Below are 22,152 nucleotides of genomic sequence, written 5' to 3'. Positions count from 1 at the left end.
CCATCAGCCACTTGCACCTGCCACTTGCAAAGCTTCATATCTTTTGTGTTTAACACATGCTTTCCCCCAGGTTCATTGGAATATTCCATGCTTCCATGTGGGACACATGCCTTTCTGGAACAGTCTCTCCTTCCAGCATAAATGCCCTAACTGAACCCGCATTAGTGCTTGGCCTTGTTCCAGTCCTGCACATGCATCGTCCCTGCAGTCACCTCCTGAGTCACCCTGAACTTCCAAAGCTCTAGTCTTCCAACCCGTCCTGCTGATCCTGGCTCCTGCTATGCTTCATGTATCTTCATTCTTGATCTACGATTCTGCCTCCTCTTGGGCTTCGTGCACCACTCCCTACTGTCTTCATCGGATTCCAGTTGAAGTGCTAGACAAGGTCAAGTACTTTACCCACAGGTTAGCGCGCACTAATCCATAGTTTAGTAGATAATTCCAAGACTGAGTTTTGTGAAGGCATGAGTACGTCTTTGGATATTGGCCATTGTAAGCCCCCATAAGGCCCAGCGCTCCAGAGTGCTCGGTAGCGTAATCCTGAAGCCATCTCGGGCCTCTTCAATCCATTTACGGCCACCCATGCCCCTTCAGCTCATCCTGCAACTTTCTACTTTCTCCCTTTATGACGCTTTTTAGTTTTTCCTTCTTCTGTCTTTCACATGTGTCTTTTGCTCGCTTGACACATATATGTCTTTTGCAAATGCTTGAGACATAAGAATAAGCCCCGGCCCTCACAAATAAGTGCCGATGCTCAGCACCGGAAGCAACAAGCACAAATTAAGCACTGGTTGGGCTCTGTCTGCATTAGTTGAACAGTATCAGCTCAATCACACCTTTTCTGTCTGCTCACTCGGCTTCGGTTGAAGTTCTGCAGATCCTTCCCCATTTTAAAGCAACAAGAGGGTCATCAATTGGCACTGTTGTGAAAATACAAGGAGTTACCCCATGGCATCAGAGATGGTTTAAGCCATGGGCAAAGTGGGCAATTGCTATGGATACCTACCTTCCAGGTGTCCCCTGTGAAAGTGTTCTTTTTCACTATTTCACGTCTATTGCTCAGCTTAACGTTTAATGTAGAAGTAGTGCTTAGTTTGTAAAATAATAACTGCCAGTCCCCAAAGATTTTCTAAGACTTCTGCAGCTGGCACTTCCAAATGCCAGGGTTGCAGCATATCGAAGATGTGTAGTTTTATTTCCGTCTAATGTCTAATTCTTTCACCACCATATTCCTCCTTCCCAAGTGCTTCAAATGTGAATGTCCTTTTGCATCCCTGCTCTCTCCGCTTTCCTCCTTTTGTGTTTTTCTCTCTGTTGCTCTGGATCAAAGTTTGATTAGAAAAATTAAGTGCTGGTACCCACAAATTGGTGCTCGAGGGCTCCCCATGCAACCACTGGCTCACATTAATCACATCGTTTTTGTCAATATTGTTTGGTATCATGGGACTTGCATTAGTAGGAAATGACTAACATATTTCAAATTGTTCTAAAAGGGAGCCACGAAATAGTTCTTACCCCTGGGCCCCCAAAATCCTTAAGATGGCACTCCACGGCATAAGGAAAAGGTTTGAATACATATTGATATTGAGAAAGTCAGTAGAACACCCTGAGTCTAAGAACATTCAAAAGAACTCTGAAAGACATTCAAAGAGTCCTTTGTCTGTTTTTAAGACAACACCACAGCAGCCTTTCATCAAGAAAAGACTAAAGCCCCTCTGAGTTACACTCAGAGCCCCTCTGAAACCATCACCCTAGGATCACACCAGTGAATCCTAGCCAACGACTGGTCGAACACGCAACTTTCTAGCGCTGCAAAGTGTCTGATTAACGCTAGCTCGAAGCAAAACAAATATACCCATCAACAAATATAATAGAGCCATTGTCACTAACAGATTAAACTAGAGAGTAGATATCCCTTCGCATGTAGTAATTCACTGGCCCGTCGGGCTGATGTCGGCAACAGAGAATGCGCATTGAAAAAACACTTCAAAAAGAGTTCAATGCCTTACAGTGTACGACATTTCAGAAATATAGTTAGACGCTACCAGCTCCAGAGCCATGCATTTGATTATGGTTGAAATATAAAGATTTAGGGGCCAATTTATCATTTTTTTTGTCCTGTACAGAGAAGGGATATAAGCACACTTTAGTAAATCAGTTTCTTAACGTTACTAAGACTCTGAGACCACAGAAGGTTAAGCTCCCCATCTGAAGCGAGTTTATTCTTTCATACACAATTTTTAACAGATCTGCTCATTTAGAGAAAATTGTTGTAGAGGTCATCAGACTCCACTCAAGAAAGTATTTGATTTTCCTCTTTTCGCTCGATATGGCCTCTATAGGAACACGAGCAGTGCCGCATATGTCTCCTGGTATTATGAAAGCTTGTTTTCCCGAGCATACTTTCAGCTGATGTACTGGACAGGCTGCAGGAGAGACTCTTTAGAAGTGGGTTCCCTTGCTTGTGTTCCAATAATATTTTATGAAGTTGTCAGCCATCCACTCTATTACAGCACAGTTGAAATGAGGGCTACAGGAATTCGTTTCACTCATAAATCATACATTGGCACATACGTTTCTACATTCATTATGAAGGTAATACGTTGAATTCAAACCATTTTGGTGGAAGCTTTTATAGACATCTTGTTTAACCTTAACAGAAAAAGTGATTGCTCATAACGAAGCTTGATATCATTGCGGATATGCCCAGGATAACTGCACGTCCACCAGATCAGTAGGTACAATGCGCACGTCAGGCGTATCAGAGTCAGGGATCTTAGGGCCATATGTAAGAACACATTTTCCCATTGACACAGAATGGGAAAAACCCTTTGCCTCATCTGGCCCTTAGTCACAACTGGAAAACTGTAACTGACCTAACACTACCCTTCAGAACGTGCAATTATATTAGGATCGTTTATTCAGTAGAGGATCCGATAGCAAAAACCCACCACTTTGTGCCCAGATTTACTCTCCTGCATAATTGGTGAAAGCCTGTTGAATTACTTAAAGTCCACAAACTCCTTTGGTCACTATTACAATGACTAGATAATGTCATCAGTGATATTATCAATTATGTTGTTTCACAAGTTAGGAGTGATATAATATATGAGGGTGCAATTTATAGTTAGCTCACTATACTCTTGCAGGTGAATTTAATTTTTCCTTAGTTTTTTAAATGATAGCTTGTATCTTATTTCAACATCTAACTATAATGTCACTTTAACCATTGTATTTTTGAGTGAATTTCTGTTTTTCTGTTTTTCCTTTTTTGATCAAGCTTATCATCATACCTCACTATAGCATCACTTTAAACTTTGTTTTTTGTCAGTGAATTTCTGGGCTTTTGATCATATTCAAAGTTTAGCATAAACCTAGCCCCCCTCGCAAAAACTTGGAGCCAACGTCCCTGCTGCCCACAAACCAATCTATGCTGTGCAGGCATTCAGCTGGGTGCAACTGGGAAATGGCCAGAGGCCTTGTGCCCAACTCCCATACAGGCTGCCAACCTCACCGCTGCACAGAGTTGGTTACAGGGCCTCGCCTGCAGCCAAAACCTGCTCCAACTTCACCACAAGCAGTCAAACCCTGTTGCACATGCCTTTTGGCTGTGAATGGTGGAGAGTGGCTACAGGGTGAGGCCTCTGGCCAGGCCCTGGACCAAACATACATTGTGGGTGGCCAAACCCAGGCTGTACAAGCCTTTTGGTGGGGTGAGAGTCGGGAGCTGCATTACCATCCACGGGGTGTTAAGCGCAGGGCCCAGTAACAGGCAAGGCCTTGCAGACAACCCCATGCCATGCTCGGTCAAAGGCCAAGGGTATATGCAGCAGAGGTTTGCCATAGACGTATCATATTTAGATAATACTTTTTTTTACAAAAACATAGAAATTCACTGAAAAGTACAAATACAAAGGTTAAAGTGGTGTTATATGTAACATGTTGGACCTGGCCTTTTTACAGGGTCATCCCCAAACTTTTTGCCTCCTTCCTCCTATTTTTTTCTGACCGGTTGTTGTTGGCTTTTGAACTCTGGGCACTTTACCACTGCTAACCAGTGCTAAAGTGCATATGCTCTCTGTGTAAAGTGTACTGTTGATTGGTTTATCCATGATTGGCTATTTCATTTACTTGTAAGACCCTAGTACAGTGCACTATATGTGCCTAGGGCCTGTAGATTAAATGCTACTAGTGGGCCTGCAGCACTGGTTGTGCCACCCACTTAAGTAGCCCCTTTACCTTGTCTCAGGCCTGCCATTGCAAGGCCTGTATGTGCAGTTTCACTGCTACTTCGACTTGACATTTGAAAGTACTTGCCAAGCCTAAAACTCCCCTTTTTCTACATATAAGTCACCCCTAATGTGTGCCCTAGGTAACCCCTAGAGCAGGGTGCTGTGTGGGTAAAAGGCAGGACATGTACCTGTGTAGTTCATATGTCCTGGTAGTGTGAAACTCCTAAATTCGTTTTTACGCTATTGTGAGGCCTGCTCCCTTCATAGGCTAACATTGGGGCTGCCCTCATACATTGTTGAAGTGGTAGCTGCTGATCTGAAAGGAGTAGGAAGGTCATATTTAGTATGGCCAGAATAGTAATACAAAATCCTGCTGACTGGTGAAGTTGGATTTAATATTACTATTTTAGAAATGCCACTTTTAGAAAGTGAGCATTTCTCTGCACTTAAATCTTTCTGTGCCTTACAATCCACGTCTGGCTAGGTTTAGTTGACAGCTCCTTGTGCATTCGCTCAGACACTTGCTGGAGAAGAAACCTGAACCAGAACCTCCATCCTGCCAAGAAGAACTGCCTGGCTGCTCAAAGGACTCACCTGACTGCTTTCTACAAAGGACTGCTGCCTTGCTGTTGGCCTGCTGCCTTGCTGAACTCTTGCCTTGCTGCAGAAGTGCTCTCCATGGGATTGGATAGAGCTTGCCTCCTGTTCCCTGAAGTCTCAGGACCAAAAAGACTTCCATCTTTCAACTGGACTCCTTATGCGCCAAAAAATTAGATGCACAGCTTGTTCCTCAGTGAAAAATTCACCACACGCCGATCCGGAAAGACGCCGCTCGACCCTGCAAGGAAAAGATCCACGCGACGCCTGCGGTGCGACCGGATCTTCGACGCACGGCCCGCCTGGACAAAGCTGCCCGACTTACAGAGAAGAAATCGACGCAACGCCTGCCATGAGGGAGAAAATTCCACGCACAGCCCACCGGAACGACGCGCAGGCGGGCAACAAGCCCAGGATTCCACGCACAGACCCCGGGACATCTGGTAATCACGCGACCCACAGAGGAGACCTGTCCACGCGCCGTAAAACGACGCACGTCTTCCCCGCGTGAAAAATAACGACGCAAGTCCGTGTGTGAAGGGGCGAAACTGACGCACACACCATTTTTTCACACATCTCCTCCTCTGCGGCCCTTTGCAGAGATTTTACACTCCAAAACAGATATTTTGTGCTTGAAAGAGACTTTGTTTGCTTTTTGAAGACTTAAGACATTTTATATCACTTTTCAGTGATATCTCTACACAACATATTGTATCTTTTTATCGTTTTGACCTGCAAATATCCAGATAAATATTATATATTTTTCTAAACACTGTGTGGTGTATTTTTGTGGTGCTATATTGTGTTATTGTATGATTTATTGCACAAATACTTTACACATTGCCTTCTAAGTTAAGCCTGACTGCTCAGTGCCAAGCTACCAGAGGGTGGGCACAGGATAATTTGGATTGTGTGTGACTTACCCTGACTAGAGTGAGGGCCTTGCTTGGACAGGGGGTAACCTGACTGCCAACCAAAGACCCCATTTGTAGGAAGTTGGCTCTGTATGCACTATTTCAAAGTAAGGAATAGTATGCACAGAGTGCAAGGGTTCCCCTTAGAGGTAAGATAGTGGCAAAAAGAGATAATACTAATGCTCTATTTTATGGTAGTGTGGTCGAGCAGTAGGCTTATCAAAGGAGTAGTGTTAAGCATTTGTTGTACATACACACAGGCAATAAATGAGGAACACACACTCAGAGACAATTCCAGGCCAATAGGTTTTGTTGTAGAAAAATCTCTTTTCTTAGTTTATTTTAAGAACCACAGGTTCAAATTCTACATGTAATATCTCATTTGAAAGGTATTGCAGGTAAGTACTTTAGGAACTTTGAATAATCACAATAGCACATATACTTTTTACATAAAGCACATATAGCTATTTCAAAAGTGGACACTGCAATTTCCAACAGTTCCTGGGGGAGGTAAGTTATTGTTAGTTCTTGCAGGTAAGTAAACCACCTACGGGGTTCAAATTGGGGTCCAAGGTAGCCCACCGTTGGGGGTTCAGAGCAACCCCAAAGTCACCACACCAGCAGCTCAGGGCCGGTCAGGTGCAGAGTTCAAAGTGGTGCCCAAAACACATAGGCTTCAATGGAGAAGGGGGTGCCCCGGTTCAAGTCTGCCAGCTGGTAAGTACCCGCGTCTTCGCAGGGCAGACCAGGGGGGTTTTGTAGGGCACCGGGGGGGACACAAGTCAGCACAAAAAGTACACCCTCAGCAGCACGGGGGCGGCCGGGTGCAGTGTGCAAACACACGTCGGGTTTTCAATAGGTTTCAATGAGAGACCAAGGGGTCTTTTCAGCGATGCAGGCAGGCAAGGGGGGGCTCCTCGGGGTAGCCACCACCTGGGCAAGGGAGAGGGCATCCTGGGGGTCACTCCTGCACTGGAGTTCCGATCCTTCAGGTCCTGGGGGCTGCGGGTGCAGGGTCTTTTCCAGGCATCGGGATCTTAGAGTCAGGCAGTCGCGGTCAGGGGGAGCCTCGGGATTCCCTCTGCAGGCGTCGCTGTGGGGGCTCAGGGGGGACAACTTTGGTTACTCACAGTCTCGGAGTCGCCGGAGGGTCCTCCCTGAAGCGGTGTTTCTCCACCAGTCGAGTCGGGGTCGCCGGGTGCAGTGTTGCAAGTCTCACGCTTCTTGCGGGGATTGCAGGGGTCTTTAAATCTGCTCCTCTGGAAACAAAGTTGCAGTCTTTGTTGAACAGGGCCGCTGTTCTCGGGAGTTTCTTGGTCTTTTGGAAGCAGGGCAGTCCTCTGAGGATTCAGAGGTCGCTGGTCCTGGAGAAAGCGTCACTGGAGCAGTTTTCTTCTGAAGGAGGGAGACAGGCCGGTAGGGCTGGGGCCAAAGCAGTTGGTGTCTCCATCTTCTCTGCAGGGGTTTTTCAGCTCAGCAGTCCTCTTCTTCGTAAGTTGCAGGAACCTGATTTCCTAGGTTCAGGGGAGCCCCTAAATACAGGATTTAGGGGTGTGTTTAGGTCAGGGAGGGCAGTAGCCAATGGCTACTAGCCCTGAGGGTAGCTACACCCTCTTTGTGCCTCCTCCCAAGGGGAGGGGGTCACATTCCTATCCCTATTGGGGGGATCCTCCATCTGCAAGATGGAGGATTCCTAAAAGTCAGAGTCACTTCACCTCAGGTTGCCTTAGGGGCTGTCCTGACTGGCCAGTGACTCCTCCTTGTTTTTCTCATTATCTCCTCTGGCCTTGCCGCCAAAAGTGGGGCCGTGGCCGGAGGGGGCGGGCAACTCCACTAGCTGGACTGCCCTGAGGTGCTGGAACAAAGGGGGTGAGCCTTTGAGGCTCACGCCAGGTGTTACAGCTCCTGCCTGGGGGAGGTGATAGCATCTCCACCCAGTGCAGGCTTTGTTACTAGCCACAGAGTGACAAAGGCACTCTCCCCATGTGGCCAGCAACATGTCTCGAGTGTGGCAGGCTGCTAAAACCAGTCAGCCTACACAGGTAGTTGGTTAAGGTTTCAGGGGGCACCTTTAAGGTGCCCTCTGGGGTGTATTTCACAATAAAATGTACACTGGCTTCAGTGTGCATTTATTGTGCTGAGAAGTTTGATACCAAACTTCCCAGTTTTCAGTGAAGCCATTATGGTGCTGTGGAGTTCGTGTTTGACAGACTCCCAGACCATATACTCTTATGGCTACCCTGCACTTACAATGTCTAAGGTTTGGCTTAGACACTGTAGGGGCACAGTGCTCATGCACTGGTGCCCTCACCTATGGTATAGTGCACCCTGCCTTAGGGCTGTAAGGCCTGCTAGAGGGGTGACTTATCTATACTGCATAGGCAGTGTGAGGTTGGCATGGCACCCTGAGGGGAGTGCCATGTCGACTTACTCGTTTTGTCCTCACCAGCACACACAAGCTGGCAAGCAGTGTGTCTGTGCTGAGTGAGGGGTCCCCAGGGTGGCATAAGATATGCTGCAGCCCTTAGAGACCTTCCCTGGCATCAGGGCCCTTGGTACCAGGGGTACCAGTTACAAGGGACTTACCTGGATGCCAGGGTGTGCCAATTGTGAAAACAAAAGTACAGGTTAGGGAAAGAACACTGGTGCTGGGGCCTGGTTAGCAGGCCTCAGCACACTTTCAATTCAAAACATAGCATCAGCAAAGGCAAAAAGTCAGGGGGTAACCATGCCAAGGAGGCATTTCCTTACACAACCCCCCCCCCAAACGAAAGAGGATGAGACTAACCTTTCCCAAGAGAGTCTTCATTTTCTAAGTGGAAGAACCTGGAAAGGCCATCTGCATTGGCATTCGCAGTCCCAGGTCAGTGTTCCACTATAAAGTCCATTCCCTGTAGGGAGATGGACCACCTCAACAGTTTTGGATTTTCACCTTTCATTTGCATCAGCCATCTGAGAGGTCTGTGATCAGTTTGAACTACAAAGTGAGTACCAAAGAGGTATGGTCTCAGCTTCTTCAGGGACCAAACCACAGCAAAGGCCTCCCTCTCAATGGCACTCCAAGGCTGCTCCCTGGGGAGTAACCTCCTGCTAATGAAAGCAACAGGCTGGTCAAGGCCATCATCATTTGTTTGGGACAAAACTGCCCCTATCCCATGTTCAGAGGCATCTGTCTGCACAATGAACTGCTTGGAGTAATCTGGAGCTTTTAGAACTGGTGCTGTGCACATTGCTTGTTTCAGGGAGTCAAGGCCTGTTGGCATTCTACAGTCCAGTTTACCTTCTTGGGCATTTTCTTGGAGGTAAGTTATGTGAGGGCTGTCACTATGGATCCATATCCCTTCACAAACCTCCTATAGTACCCAGTCAAGCCAAGGAATGCCCTGACTTGAGTCTGGGTTTTTGGAGCCGCCCAGTCCAGAATAGGCTGGATCTTAGGCTGGAGTGGCTGAACTTGGCCTCCACCTACAAGGTGTCCCAAGTAAACCATAGTTCCCTGCCCTATCTGGCATTTGGATGCCTTGATAGAGAGGCCTGCTGATTGCAGAGCCTTCAAAACCTTCTTCAGGTGGACCAGGTGATCCTGCCAGCTGGAGCTAAAGACAGCAATATCATCAAGATAAGCTGCACTAAAGGACTCCAAACCAGCAAGGACCTGATTCACCAACCTTTGGAAGGTGGCAGGGGCATTCTATAAACCAAAGGGCATGACAGTAAACTGATAATGCCCATCAGGTGTGGAGAATGCTGTATTTTCTTTTGTTCCAGGTGCCATTTTGATTTGCCAGTACCCTGCTGTTAAGTCAAAGGTACTTAAGAATTTGGCAGCACCTAATTTATCAATCAGTTCATCAGCCCTAGGAATGGGATGGGCATCTGTCTTGGTGACAGAATTAAGTCCTCTGTAGTCCACACAAACCCTCATCTCTCTCTTTCCATCTTTGGTGTGAGGTTTGGGGACTAAGACCACTGGGCTAGCCCAGGGGCTGTCAGAGTGCTCAATTACTCCCAATTCCAGCATCTTGTGGACTTCCACCTTGATGCTTTCCTTAACTTGGTCAGACTGTCTGAAAATTTTGTTTATAACAGGCATGCTGTCTCCTGTGTCCACATCATGGGTACACAGGTGTGTCTGACCAGGTGTTAGGGAAAAGAGCTCAGCAAACTGTTGCAGGACCTTCCTGCAGTCAGCTTGCTGTTGGTCAGAGAGGGTGTCTGAATAGATCACTCCATCTACTGAACCATCTTTAGGGTTTGATGAGAGGCGATCGGGAGAGGTTCACTCTCAGCTTCCTGATCCTCATCTTTTACCATCAACAGATTCACATCAGCCCTGTCATGGAAGAGCTTAAGGCGGTTCACATGGATCACCCTCTTGGGGCTCCTGCTAGTGCCCAGGTCCACCAGGTAGGTGACCTGACTCTTCTTCTCTAGCACTGGGTAAGGGCCACTCCATCTGTCCTGGAGTGCCCTGGGAGCCACAGGCTTCAGAACCCAGACTTTCTGCCCTGGTTGAAATTCAACCAGTGCAGCCTTTTGGTCATACCAAAACTTCTGGAGCTGTTGGCTGGCCTCAAGGTTTTTACTTGCCTTTTCCATGTACTCTGCCATCCTTGAGCGAAGGCCAAGTACATAGTCCACTATGTCTTGTTTAGGCTCATGAAGAGGTCTCTCCCAGCCTTCTTCCACAAGAGCTAGTGGTCCCCTTACAGGGTGGCCAAACAGAAGTTCAAAGGGTGAGAACCCTACTCCCTTCTGAGGCACCTCTCTGTAAGCGAAAAGCAGACATGGCAAGAGGACATCCCATCTCCTTTTGAGTTTTTCTGGGAGCCCCATGATCATGCCTTTTAATGTCTTGTTGAATCTCTCAACAAAGCCATTCGTTTGTGGAAGATAGGGTGTAGTGAATTTATAAGTCCCTCCACACTCATTCCACATGTGTTTCAGGTATGCTGACATGAAGTTGGTACCTCTGTCAGACACCACCTCCTTAGGGAAGCCCACTCTGGTAAAGATACCAATGAGGGCCTTGGCTACTGCAGGGGCAGTAGTCGACCTAAGGGGAATAGCTTCAGGATACCTAGTAGCATGATCCACTACTACTAGTATGTACATATTTCCTGAGGCTGTGGGAGGTTCAAGTGGACCCACTATGTCCACACCCACTCTTTCAAAGGGGTCCCCCACCACTGGAAGTAGAATGAGGGGGGCCTTTGGATGTCCACCTGTCTTACCACTGGCTTGACAGGTGGTACAGGAGACACAAAACTCCTTAACTTTCTGGGACATGTTGGGCCAGTAGAAGTGGTTGACTAGTCTCTCCCACGTCTTGGTTTGTCCCAAATGCCCAGCAAGGGGAATATCATGGGCTAAGGTCAGTATGAACTCTCTGAACGCCTGAGGCACTACCACTCTCCTAGTGGCACCAGGTTTGGGATCTCTTGCCTCAGTGTACAGGAGCCCATCTTCCCAATAGACCCTATGTGTTCCAGTTTTCTTGCCATTGGACTCTTCAGCAGCTTGCTGCCTAAGGCCTTCAAGAGAGGGACAGGTTTCTTGCCCCTTACACAACTGTTCCCTTGAGGGTCCCCCTGGGCCTAAGAGCTCAACCTGATAAGGTTCTAACTCCATAGGCTCAGTTCCCTCAGAGGGCAGAACTTCTTCCTGGGAAGAGAGGTTCTCTTTTTGTTGTTGTGTTGCAGCTGGTTTCCCAGCTGGCTTTCCTTTTCTCTTGGTAGGCTGGGCCCTTTTTCCAGACTCCAGCTCTACTTTTTCACCCTGAGCCTTGCACTGTGCCCTTGTCTTGACACACACCAGTTCAGGGATACCCCGCATGGCTGCATGGGTTTTCAGTTCTACCTCAGCCCATGCTGAGGACTCCAGGTCATTTCCAAGCAAACAGTCTACTGGGATATTTGAGGAGACCACCACCTGTTTCAGGCCATTGACCCCTCCCCACTCTAAAGTTACCATAGCCATGGGATGTACTTTAGTTTGATTGTCAGCATTGGTGACTGGATAAGTTTGTCCAGCCAGGTATTGACCAGGGGAAACCAGTTTCTCTGTCACCATGGTGACACTGGCACCTGTATCCCTCAGGCCTTCTATACTTGTCCCATTAATTAAGAGCTGCTGCCTGTATTTTTGCATATTAGGAGGCCAGGCAGCCAGTGTGGCTAAATCCACCCCACCCTCAGAGACTAATGTAGCTTCAGTGTGACACCTGATTTGCTCTGGGCACACTGTTGATCCCACTTGGAGACTAGCCATTCCAGTGTTAGCTGGAGTGGAGTTAGAAGTGGTACTTTTCTTGGGACAGGCCTTGTCTCCAGTTTGGTGTCCAGGCTGATTACAGCTACGACACCAGGCCTTTTTGGGATCAAAGTTTTTACCCTTGTACCCAAAATTGTTTTGTGAAGAGGCTCGGGGCCCACCCTCCTGTGCAGGTTTTTAGGGGCCTGAAGAAGACTCTTTACTATTTTTGTTTTTGGATGTCTCAACACCTTTCCCCTGGGGAGGCTTTGTGACCCCTTTCTTTTGGTCACCCCCTGTGGAAGTCTTGGTCACCCTAGTCTTGACCCAATGGTCCGCCTTCTTTCCCAATTCTTGGGGAGAAATTGGTCCTAGGTCTACCAGATGCTGATGCAGTTTATCATTTGAACAATTACTTAACAGGTGTTCTTTCACAAATAAATTGTACAGCCCATCATAATTATTAACACCACTGCCTTGAATCCAACCATCCAGTGTTTTCACTGAGTAGTCCACAAAATCAACCCAGGTCTGGCTCGAGGTTTTTTGAGCCCCCCTGAATCTAATCCTATACTCCTCAGTGGAGAATCCAAAGCCCTCAATCAGGGTTCCCTTCATGAGGTCATACGATTCTGCATCTTTTCCAGAGAGTGTGAGGAGTCTATCCCTACACTTTCCAGTGAACATTTCCCAAAGGAGAGCACCCCAGTGAGATCTTTTAACTTTTCTGGTTACACAAGCCCTCTCAAAAGCTGTGAACCATTTGGTGATGTCATCACCATCTTCATATTTAATTACAATCCCTTTAGGGATTTTAAACATGTCAGGAGAATCTCTGACCCTATTTATGTTGCTGCCACCATTGATGGGTCCTAGGCCCATCTCTTGTCTTTCCCTTTCTATGGCTAGGATCTGTCTTTCCAAAGCCAATCTTTTGGCCATCCTGGCTAACTGGATGTCCTCTTCACTGGAGTTATCCTCAGTGATTTCAGAGATGTTGGTCCCTCCTGTGAGGGAAGCAGCATCTCTGACTACTATATTTGGAGACAGGGCTGGAGTGGCCCTGTTCTCCCTAGTTAGGACTGGTAGGTGGGAATGTTCCTCCAAGTCACTATCTTCATCCTCTGTGTTGCCATCCTCAGAGGGGTTGGCCTTTTCAAACTCTGCCAAAAGCTCCTGGAGCTGTAGTTTGGAAGGTCTGGGGCCCATTGTAATTTTCTTTATTTTGCAGAGTGACCTTAGCTCCCTCATCTTAAGATGGAGGTAAGGTGTGAGGTCGAGTTCCTCCACATTCATCTCTGCACTAGACATTATGCTTCTAAAAGTTGGAATACTTTTTTAAGAATACTTTTTTAAGAATCTCAAACTAGTTCTAGGTTCTAATTCAAACTTTCACAAAACTTTTAAACTCTAAAAGGAATGCTAAACAGGGACTAACACAAGGCCCTAGCAGGACTTTTAAGAATTTAGAAAAATAGCTCAAATTGTAAAAATCAATTTCTAATGACAATTTTTGGAATTTGTCGTGTGATCAGGTATTGGCTGAGTAGTCCAGCAAATGCAAAGTCTTGTACCCCACCGCTGATCCACCAATGTAGGAAGTTGGCTCTGTATGCACTATTTCAAAGTAAGGAATAGTATGCACAGAGTCCAAGGGTTCCCCTTAGAGGTAAGATAGTGGCAAAAAGAGATAATACTAATGCTCTATTTTGTGGTAGTGTGGTCGAGCAGTAGGCTTATCAAAGGAGTAGTGTTAAGCATTTGTTGTACATACACACAGGCAATAAATGAGGAACACACACTCAGAGACAATTCCAGGCCTCTGCAGGCGTCGCTGTGGGGGTTCAGGGGGGACAACTTTGGTTACTCACAGTCTCGGAGTCACCGGAGGGTCCTCCCTGAAGCGGTGTTTCTCCACCAGTCGAGTCGGGGTCGCCGAGTGCAGTGTTGCAAGTCTCACGCTTCTTGCGGGGATTGCAGGGGTCTTTAAATCTGCTCCTCTGGAAACAAAGTTGCAGTTTTTGTTGAACAGGGCCGCTGTTCTCTGGAGTTTCTTGGTCTTTTGGAAGCAGGGCAGTCCTCTGAGGATTCAGAGGTTGCTGGTCCTGGGGAAAGCGTCGCTGGAGCAGTTTTCTTCTGAAGGAGGGAGACAGGCCGGTAGGGCTGGGGCCAAAGCAGTTGGTGTCTCCGTCTTCTCTGCAGGGGTTTTTCAGCTCAGCAGTCCTCTTCTTCGTAAGTTGTAGGAATCTGATTTCCTAGGTTCAGGGGAGCCCCTAAATACAGGATTTAGGGGTGTGTTTAGGTCAGGGAGGGCAGTAGCCAATGGCTACTAGCCCTGAGGGTGGCTACACCCTCTTTGTGCCTCCTCCCAAGGGGAGGGGGTCACATTCCTATCCCTATTGGGGGGATCCTCCATCTGCAAGATGGAGGATTCCTAAAAGTCAGAGTCACTTCAGCTCAGGTTGCCTTAGGGGCTGTCCTGACTGGCCTGTGACTCCTCCTTGTTTTTCTCATTATCTCCTCCGGCCTTGCCGCCAAAAGTGGGGCCATGGCCGGAGGGGGCGGGCAACTCCACTAGCTGGAATGCCCTATGGTGCTGGAACAGAGGGGGTGAGCCTTTGAGGCTCACCGCCAGGTGTTACAGCTCCTGCCTGGGGGAGGTGATAGCATCTCCACCCAGTGCAGGCTTTGTTACTAGCCACAGAGTGACAAAGGCACTCTCCCCATGTGGCCAGCAACATGTCTCGAGTGTGGCAGGCTGCTAAAACCAGTCAGCCTACACAGGTAGTTGGTTAAGGTTTCAGGGGGCACTTCTAAGGTGCCCTCTGGGGTGTATTTCACAATAAAATGTACACTGGCATCAGTGTGCATTTATTGTGCGGAGAAGTTTGATACCAAACTTCCCAGTTTTCAGTGCCACCATTATGGTGCTGTGGAGTTCGTGTTTGACAGACTCCCAGACCATATACTCTTATGGCTACCCTGCACTTACAATGTCTAAGGTTTGGCTTAGACACTGTAGGGGCACAGTGCTCATGCACTGGTGCCCTCACCTATGGTATAGTGCACCCTGCCTTAGGGCTGTAAGGCCTGCTAGAGGGGTGACTTATCTATACTGCATAGGCAGTGTGAGGTTTGCATGACACCCTGAGGGGAGTGCCATGTCAACTTACTTGTTTTGTCCTCACCAGCACACACAAGCTGGCAAGCAGTGTGTCTGTGCTGAGTGAGGGGTCCCCAGGGTGGCATAAGATATGCTGCAGCCCTTAGAGAGCTTCCCTGGCATCAGGGACCTTGGTACCAGGGGTACCAGTTACAAGGGACTTACCTGGATGCCAGGGTGTGCCAATCGTGAAAACAAAAGTACAGGTTAGGGAAAGAACACTGGTGCTGGGGCCTGGTTAGCAGGCCTCAGCACACTTTCAATTCAAAACATAGAATCAGCAAAGGCAAAAAGTCAGGGGGTAACCATGCCAAGGAGGCATTTCCTTACACCATTTCTAACAGTAAGGTAGTAAGATCTTAACTTATGTTAAAAAACAACTTAGAAATTCACTGAAAAATATGATGCTAAAGAGTCATACTCAGGTTTTGTAATAATGAAAAAAAATACATTTGTAAAACATACAAACAAAACACTGAAATTCGCTAGTCATATTTTGTTAGAAATGGGGCTTCTGGTTGGCAAGGGTATGCAGCTAAGCCAGGCAGAAAACACCACTCTAGTCAGGGCAAGTCAGTTACATATCAAAGATAACCTGTGCTCACCCCCTGGTAGGTTGGCGCAGAACAGGCAGGCTTATCATCAGAGGCAATGTGTAAAGTGTTTGTGCAGCACACTCACACAGAAACACAATGAGAACGCCACAAAAGAAACTCCACACAGATTATATAAAAATATTTACAGTAAACCATTCATAAAACCAAGACCAAAACAACATGAATGATAACAACTGTGCATACTATGCCTTATCCTGAAATAGTACTCGTTATCCTGACAATGCAAGGATCAAAATGACTTATAACATCAGTGCATGTAATGCCAGTTAGATTAGGACAAACACATGAATCACTATTTATCAACTTAAACTCATATGGCACAGCACAACTGCTCCCCTATTAAACTTTATACGGTAACAGTCACAAAACGTAAGTCACACAACGTAGGCACAGAAGCAGCTGGGTGCATATTATACATGTTACTATAATCTGGTATGAGTATGCAAGGGTAATCCTCATTATTCGAGGTACACACAGTTTAAACATCACCATAAATGCCAGTAAGGCACAGAATTCACAATAACTAAACATGAGGCACTGAAGCATCTGCACTCCTGTTATGTTTCCGAAGGTAATTAGGGCAAGATCCTAAGCAGAGGAAAAACTACTTCCTAGTGGCAACGAGGCCTCCGCTGAGGATCTGCCCCACAATATTAAGTCACAGAGTAAGTGCTCCAAGGTATGTCCCAAGGTGGAGGAGGGGACACACACACACACCGCTGGATTCAGTGGGGAGGTCTTACAGAGTCCCCTGCAGCCAGGAGATCAAGGGCAGCTGCCCAAAAAGAACAGAGCCACCAGCGATGGCAATGTGAGGCGGCTGTATAACTCCTTCAGGGCCCTCTATTGACAAATGTGCCACTAGCATGGTAGGTGAAAATCCAGTTGCCCATCTATGTAGTACGGATACCATCAATTCGGTGCCTTACTCTGGGTTTGAGTGGTTTCTTCGCCCCGCAAGTGTGGTGCGGCTAGCTAGGGCATTGAGTCTTCCTTCAGTCAAGGTGAGCATGGGCCGCCACTTGGGAGAGCTTTGACCATGGACTTCAAGGCGAGGTCCTCCTCCCTCAGAGTTGTGCAGGCACCGCATTGTACTCTCTATGGGTGGCTCGGTGGAAACATCTTAATGGGGGGAGCCGGGCAGCGGTAATCGACAGTTGCATGCTCTAGTTTCTCAAGACATTGCCGCTCTCGCCAAGAGAAACGCATGGCATTTTCTTTTGGTGGGAACGAACATGGAATACTTGAGCCTGGAGGGCGATCGGCCATGGCTAACTTCTCTCCTGTCATAGTCCCTGAGTGTCACAGAACAGGCTGTTTTAGCAACTACCCTAGGTGTGGCTGTGCTACTTCCACCACCCCAGGCACCGGGTCCTGACGAAAGCACCAGTACCCTTATGCTTCCCAGGACATGCTGGGTATCTGACAGGGGTTGTTTTAAGAGGTTAGACTGCTGGTCTCATGAGGCATACAGTCACTCTCAGATTGGTTTAATGGAATCCTCTTTGCTTCCTTAGATTCCAAAGAACATTGAGTGGGATGCACATAAGACAAGAGGCAAAGTGGAAGTCCCTCCTGCAGACTGGTGGTTAGCAGGCAGCAGCCCAACACAACAAAGCAGCAGTCCAAATGGTCGTTCTCCTGGCAGCACAGCAATCCTGTGTCAATGTGCAGATAGTAGAGCCAAGCAGTGTCTGGTTGCAGGACCCAAACTGTGTCTCAAAAATATGGGATCATAGCCCCTGTATTTATGCTAAAAGATTTATTTGATCTAGGCAGTCATGGAGGGAAAAGGGGAGGGGTGGCACAACATGTGAGGGGAGTGGGGGATGACAAAAAAAATAGAATAATAAAAATAACATACCTTTATCGCCGCTCCAATTCACTCTGATCCTCCACTGCAGGCACTAGTTCCCAGCCGGCCCTGCATCCAATCCTAAAGCTGCTTTTATCTTGGTGACAGCATGAAAGCAGTGCTAGGATTGGACGGAGCACCCAGCCAGAGTGCTGTGAAGAAAAGTGAGAGTCTCTGTCTGCTCTCTCCCACCTGGCAACACAGTGCCAGGTTGGAGAGAGCCTAGTGCTCATGTATGTTTGGCTGGCCAGAGACGGACGGTCAAACCTACATGCTCACTGAGGGGGAGTACTGTGCACTCCCATTCTGTCCCTGTCAAGCACCATGGCCCCATCCCTTTTACAGTAAAACCATAAATTTATGGTTTTACTGTAAAAGTTTTGCAGCTGCTGCTAAGATGAAACTCTTCTTCCATAGCGGAGGAGCTGCCCCTGAATCTAGGGGGTGACTTCAAAAGACTTCTTAGAAGTGCACAACAAGTGTACAATAATCCCTTTCAATCCAGCCCTGGCTCCAGTTGATCAGTAGGAGGTAAATCAGCCCTTTGGGTGAGGGCAGGACACAACCAATTGACATGTAAATGTGAACCACCTCTCCCAGCCCAGGAAGACTATCAGTATTCAGATAAATGCAGATGTATCCTGGGTCATACCCAGCCATTACTGTGTTGTGACTGTCTATAGAGTATGCACAAAGTATACCTGTCATTCAGACCAGACATGTATTGGAGAGAGGCTGCAAAGCATATAGAATTATAACCACAGAGAAATACCCACTTTCTAAAAGTGGCATTTCTAAAATAGTAATGTAAAATCCAACTACACCAGTAAGTAGGATTTATCATCACCATTCCAAACATATCAAACATGACCAAGATACTCCTTTCTGACCAGGAATTACCACTTAAAAGTGTATAAGGGAATTTTCAATGCTAACCTATGAGAGGAGCAGACCTCATATTAGTGAAAAACAAAATAAGCTGTTTGTCACTACTAGGACATGCAGAACAGAAAAGTGCATGTCCTACATTTGATTTACACAGCATCCTGTCCATTGAGCTACCTAGGGCCTACCTTAGGGATGACCTATGTGTACAAAAAGGGGAGTTTAAGGCTTGACAGGTAGTTTTGAATGCCAAGTTGAAATAGCAGTAAACTGCGCAAGCAGGCCTGAGACAGGTTTGAAAGGCTGCTTCTGGGGGTGGCACAATCAGTGCTGTAGGTCCACTAGTAGCATTTAACGTACAGGACCTGGGTAGATGGTATACCACTTTACAAGGGGCTTACAACTAAATCAAATATGCCAAACAGATGTAAGCCAATTATACTATGATTAGAGGAGAGAGGACATGCACTTTTGCACTAGCAGTAGTAAAGTGCCCAGAGTCTGAAAGCCAACAAGAAGGTGGTCAGAAAAATAGGAGGAGGAAGGCAAAAAATTTAGGCATAACCCTGCAGAGAAGGCCATTTCCAACATATATAATTTTCATAAGTATGACTTGCATCTCTATGATGCACTGCTTATGACCTCAAATATTACACTGCCACTGATGGCATCAGAAATCTACGATGATGCATGTTTAGTTGTACCAGTACACATTTTTCAAGAGTCTTAGCCAAGAATGGCAGGTTGGTCACTGGATGGAAATTGTTCAGGTCTTCTGTATCTCTACCCATTTTCTTAAGCAGAGGGGTAACTTGTCCATGTTTTAGGCAGTCTGGCATTACTCCTTGGTTTAGTGAGAGATATAATATTTTGTTTTAGAGCTGTGCCTGAAGATGGCTGGAATTGTAGACTAGAGTTGAGGCAATCCAGAACAGAATCTGACAAACTGTAAAGTGACTAGAATGAGAGGGTCAGACACACATGAAATATATTAACCTGTGGAGATGTATATATAACATTTTAAAAATGATGGCTCACTATTCCTCTGCATACATTTTCAGGTATAATTTATCAGTCACCCGTACAGGTCTGGAAAGATGATATATATTTCTAAAACTCAAAATGCATCATTCAATTTTGATTATGTCTTCTGCCTACCCACCTACCAGTAAAAAATCTGCTTTCCTGTGCTCACTTAACAGGGTACTCATTAAGTTTGGTAAAACAAAGAAGATAGCTGAAGGGCACTGGAATGTCACCTTGCACTCAGTCTCATATCAATTGGGGAAACCGGATCTTGAGTCTAACAAACCCAGATCTAGGGCCTAAGTGGACCATGTAATCCTGAAGAACAACGGGGCAGATGTGTCAAACTTTTTTGCATTCACAAACGGTGCCAATCACAAAATTCGGCCTTTTATGAATGCAAAAATGCCTTTCACAATGTATGAAAGGTATTCGCAGTGCAATTTTAAGGGATCGCAAAAATAGTGATTCCTTAAAACTTAAAATTGCGACCCCATTTAGAGAATTGCAAATTGTGATTCTCTAAATAGGAAATCGCAAATAGGGAATTCCTTTTGCAATTTCCACAGTACATGTATCAAGCATTTCCTAAATGAAAATTGGGCATTTAGGAAATGCAAATACCACAAACTCAAGTTTGGTGGTAAGCATGTGCAATTTTAAAAAATGCATTATACATGTATTTTTTAAAATTACATGTAGCGCACACATGCCCCTAGGGCATGTGTGTGCTTCACATGTCCGCAAATATTATTTTGGGGTGCATCAGTGGGGCCTTAGGCCCAAGCACTCTGGGGTTTGCATTACCTAATTTGCAAATTCCTAACTGGAATTTGCAAATTGGGAAAAGCAAAACCATTTGCACCTATGGGACTACAGGCCCATGGGGATAAATGGAGTTGCATTCTCTAATTGCGATTTGGTAATAGCATTTGCGAATTTTAGGAAATTGCTATTACCAACTCGCAATTTTGAAACATCCCATTTTGCATTTCTTAAATAGCGATTTCTTGAGATTCGCTGTTTAAGAAATGCAAACCAGGAGCTTGATACATCTGGCCCAACATGTATTATCACGTGCTAATGGATTGTAGCATTGCATCCCAGAGATAGAGTACTTTTCTTTTCTGTGTGCGTGGCATTATTACTCATATTGATTACTTCTTGGTGCCTCACAACATTTTCAGGGCCGCGCCATTTTAGAGGGAAGCATTTCAGACCATGTGACTGTGGCAACTGGCATCACCTGAGCAGAACAGTTCCACCTCCAAAGCTGTGGAGAATGACATCTTGCAGATACAAAAACCTAGAAGGAAAGAAGGAATTGCAAACTCTGCTGGTGGAGTACTTAACTGATATGAAGGCTCTGTATCATCCCCACAAATGAAGTAAGCCTCTGGGAAGGCTGTACTAAGAGGGGACTTGATGGTGGAATTTGCTCTTCATAAAAAACAGACCATGATTAAGCAGGCAGATCTTGAAAAGGAAATCAAAACACTGACTACAAAATATAAACTGGAACTCACACTCCCAGTGCACTCACATTATGTAAGTTAAGACTGTACAAGTCTGATAAGTATATGCTGGAGACATTACCAATAGGGGGAGAAGGTGGACAAACTGCTGACACAACAACTCAGGCAGAGAGAGGTCATGGTGACCATTTTGGAGTTAAAAAGGGAGGATGGTTCAATAATCACACAATCCTGTTATATCACTAAAGAGTTTGCTAGATACTTGAAAGGACTATGGCCCTTATTACAACCCTGGCGATCGGTGATAAAGTGGCTTTAGTACCACCAACAGGCTGGCAGTACTTACCTCTACATTATGACATTAATGTACCACTCCGACCGCCATACTGGTAAAAACCGCCAGGCTGGAGACTTCATTCTCTCCAGCCTGGCGGCCGTCACTTGCCCACCTGTGGGATTATAACCCCACCTACTGCCATGGTTTTCGTGGCTTCCTTACCGCCACAAAAACCATGGCGGTAGGCACTATCAGTGACAGGGAATCCCTTCACTGTCACTGTCAGTGATAGGGGTCTTCCCTTCCACCACCCCCTCCCCAGTTTTCCCCCCACCCCTCCCCTCCTCTCCAGACCCCCATTCATACACACCCCTCTCTTCACAAAAGCACACATGCATACACACACCCATTCCAGCATTCATCGACACATGCAAACATCCATTCACACACACATCCTCACATACTGACATACATGCACGCAGACATGCATTCACACAACACAAGATTCACGCACTCACACCCTCAAAACATGCACACACATACAACACGCAACACACACCCGCTTACACGCATGCACAGACATACACACACACACCCACACACACACACAACACCCACCGCCCCCCTCCCATGTCGGAGCACCCACTTACCTGGATCCAGGGGGTCCTTTGGCAGGAGACCAGATGGGGCACTGCTACTACCAGCAGTGTCTGCCAGCAGAACACCGCCAGGCCATATTATCTGTCATAATATGGGCGGCAGCGGTCTATTGGTGTGGCGGTGCTGGTGGTAGCAGCGCCACCTTACCGCCATCCGACGGCATGGCCACAGCCGTATTTCTGCCATCCTTCTGGCGGAA

The sequence above is a fragment of the Pleurodeles waltl genome, chromosome 5 (genome assembly GCF_031143425.1).
Source record: "Pleurodeles waltl isolate 20211129_DDA chromosome 5, aPleWal1.hap1.20221129, whole genome shotgun sequence".
Taxonomy (NCBI): Eukaryota; Metazoa; Chordata; class Amphibia; order Caudata; family Salamandridae; genus Pleurodeles; species Pleurodeles waltl.
The sequence above is the reverse complement of the archived record's forward strand: the minus strand, read 5'-3'. Positions refer to the sequence as shown.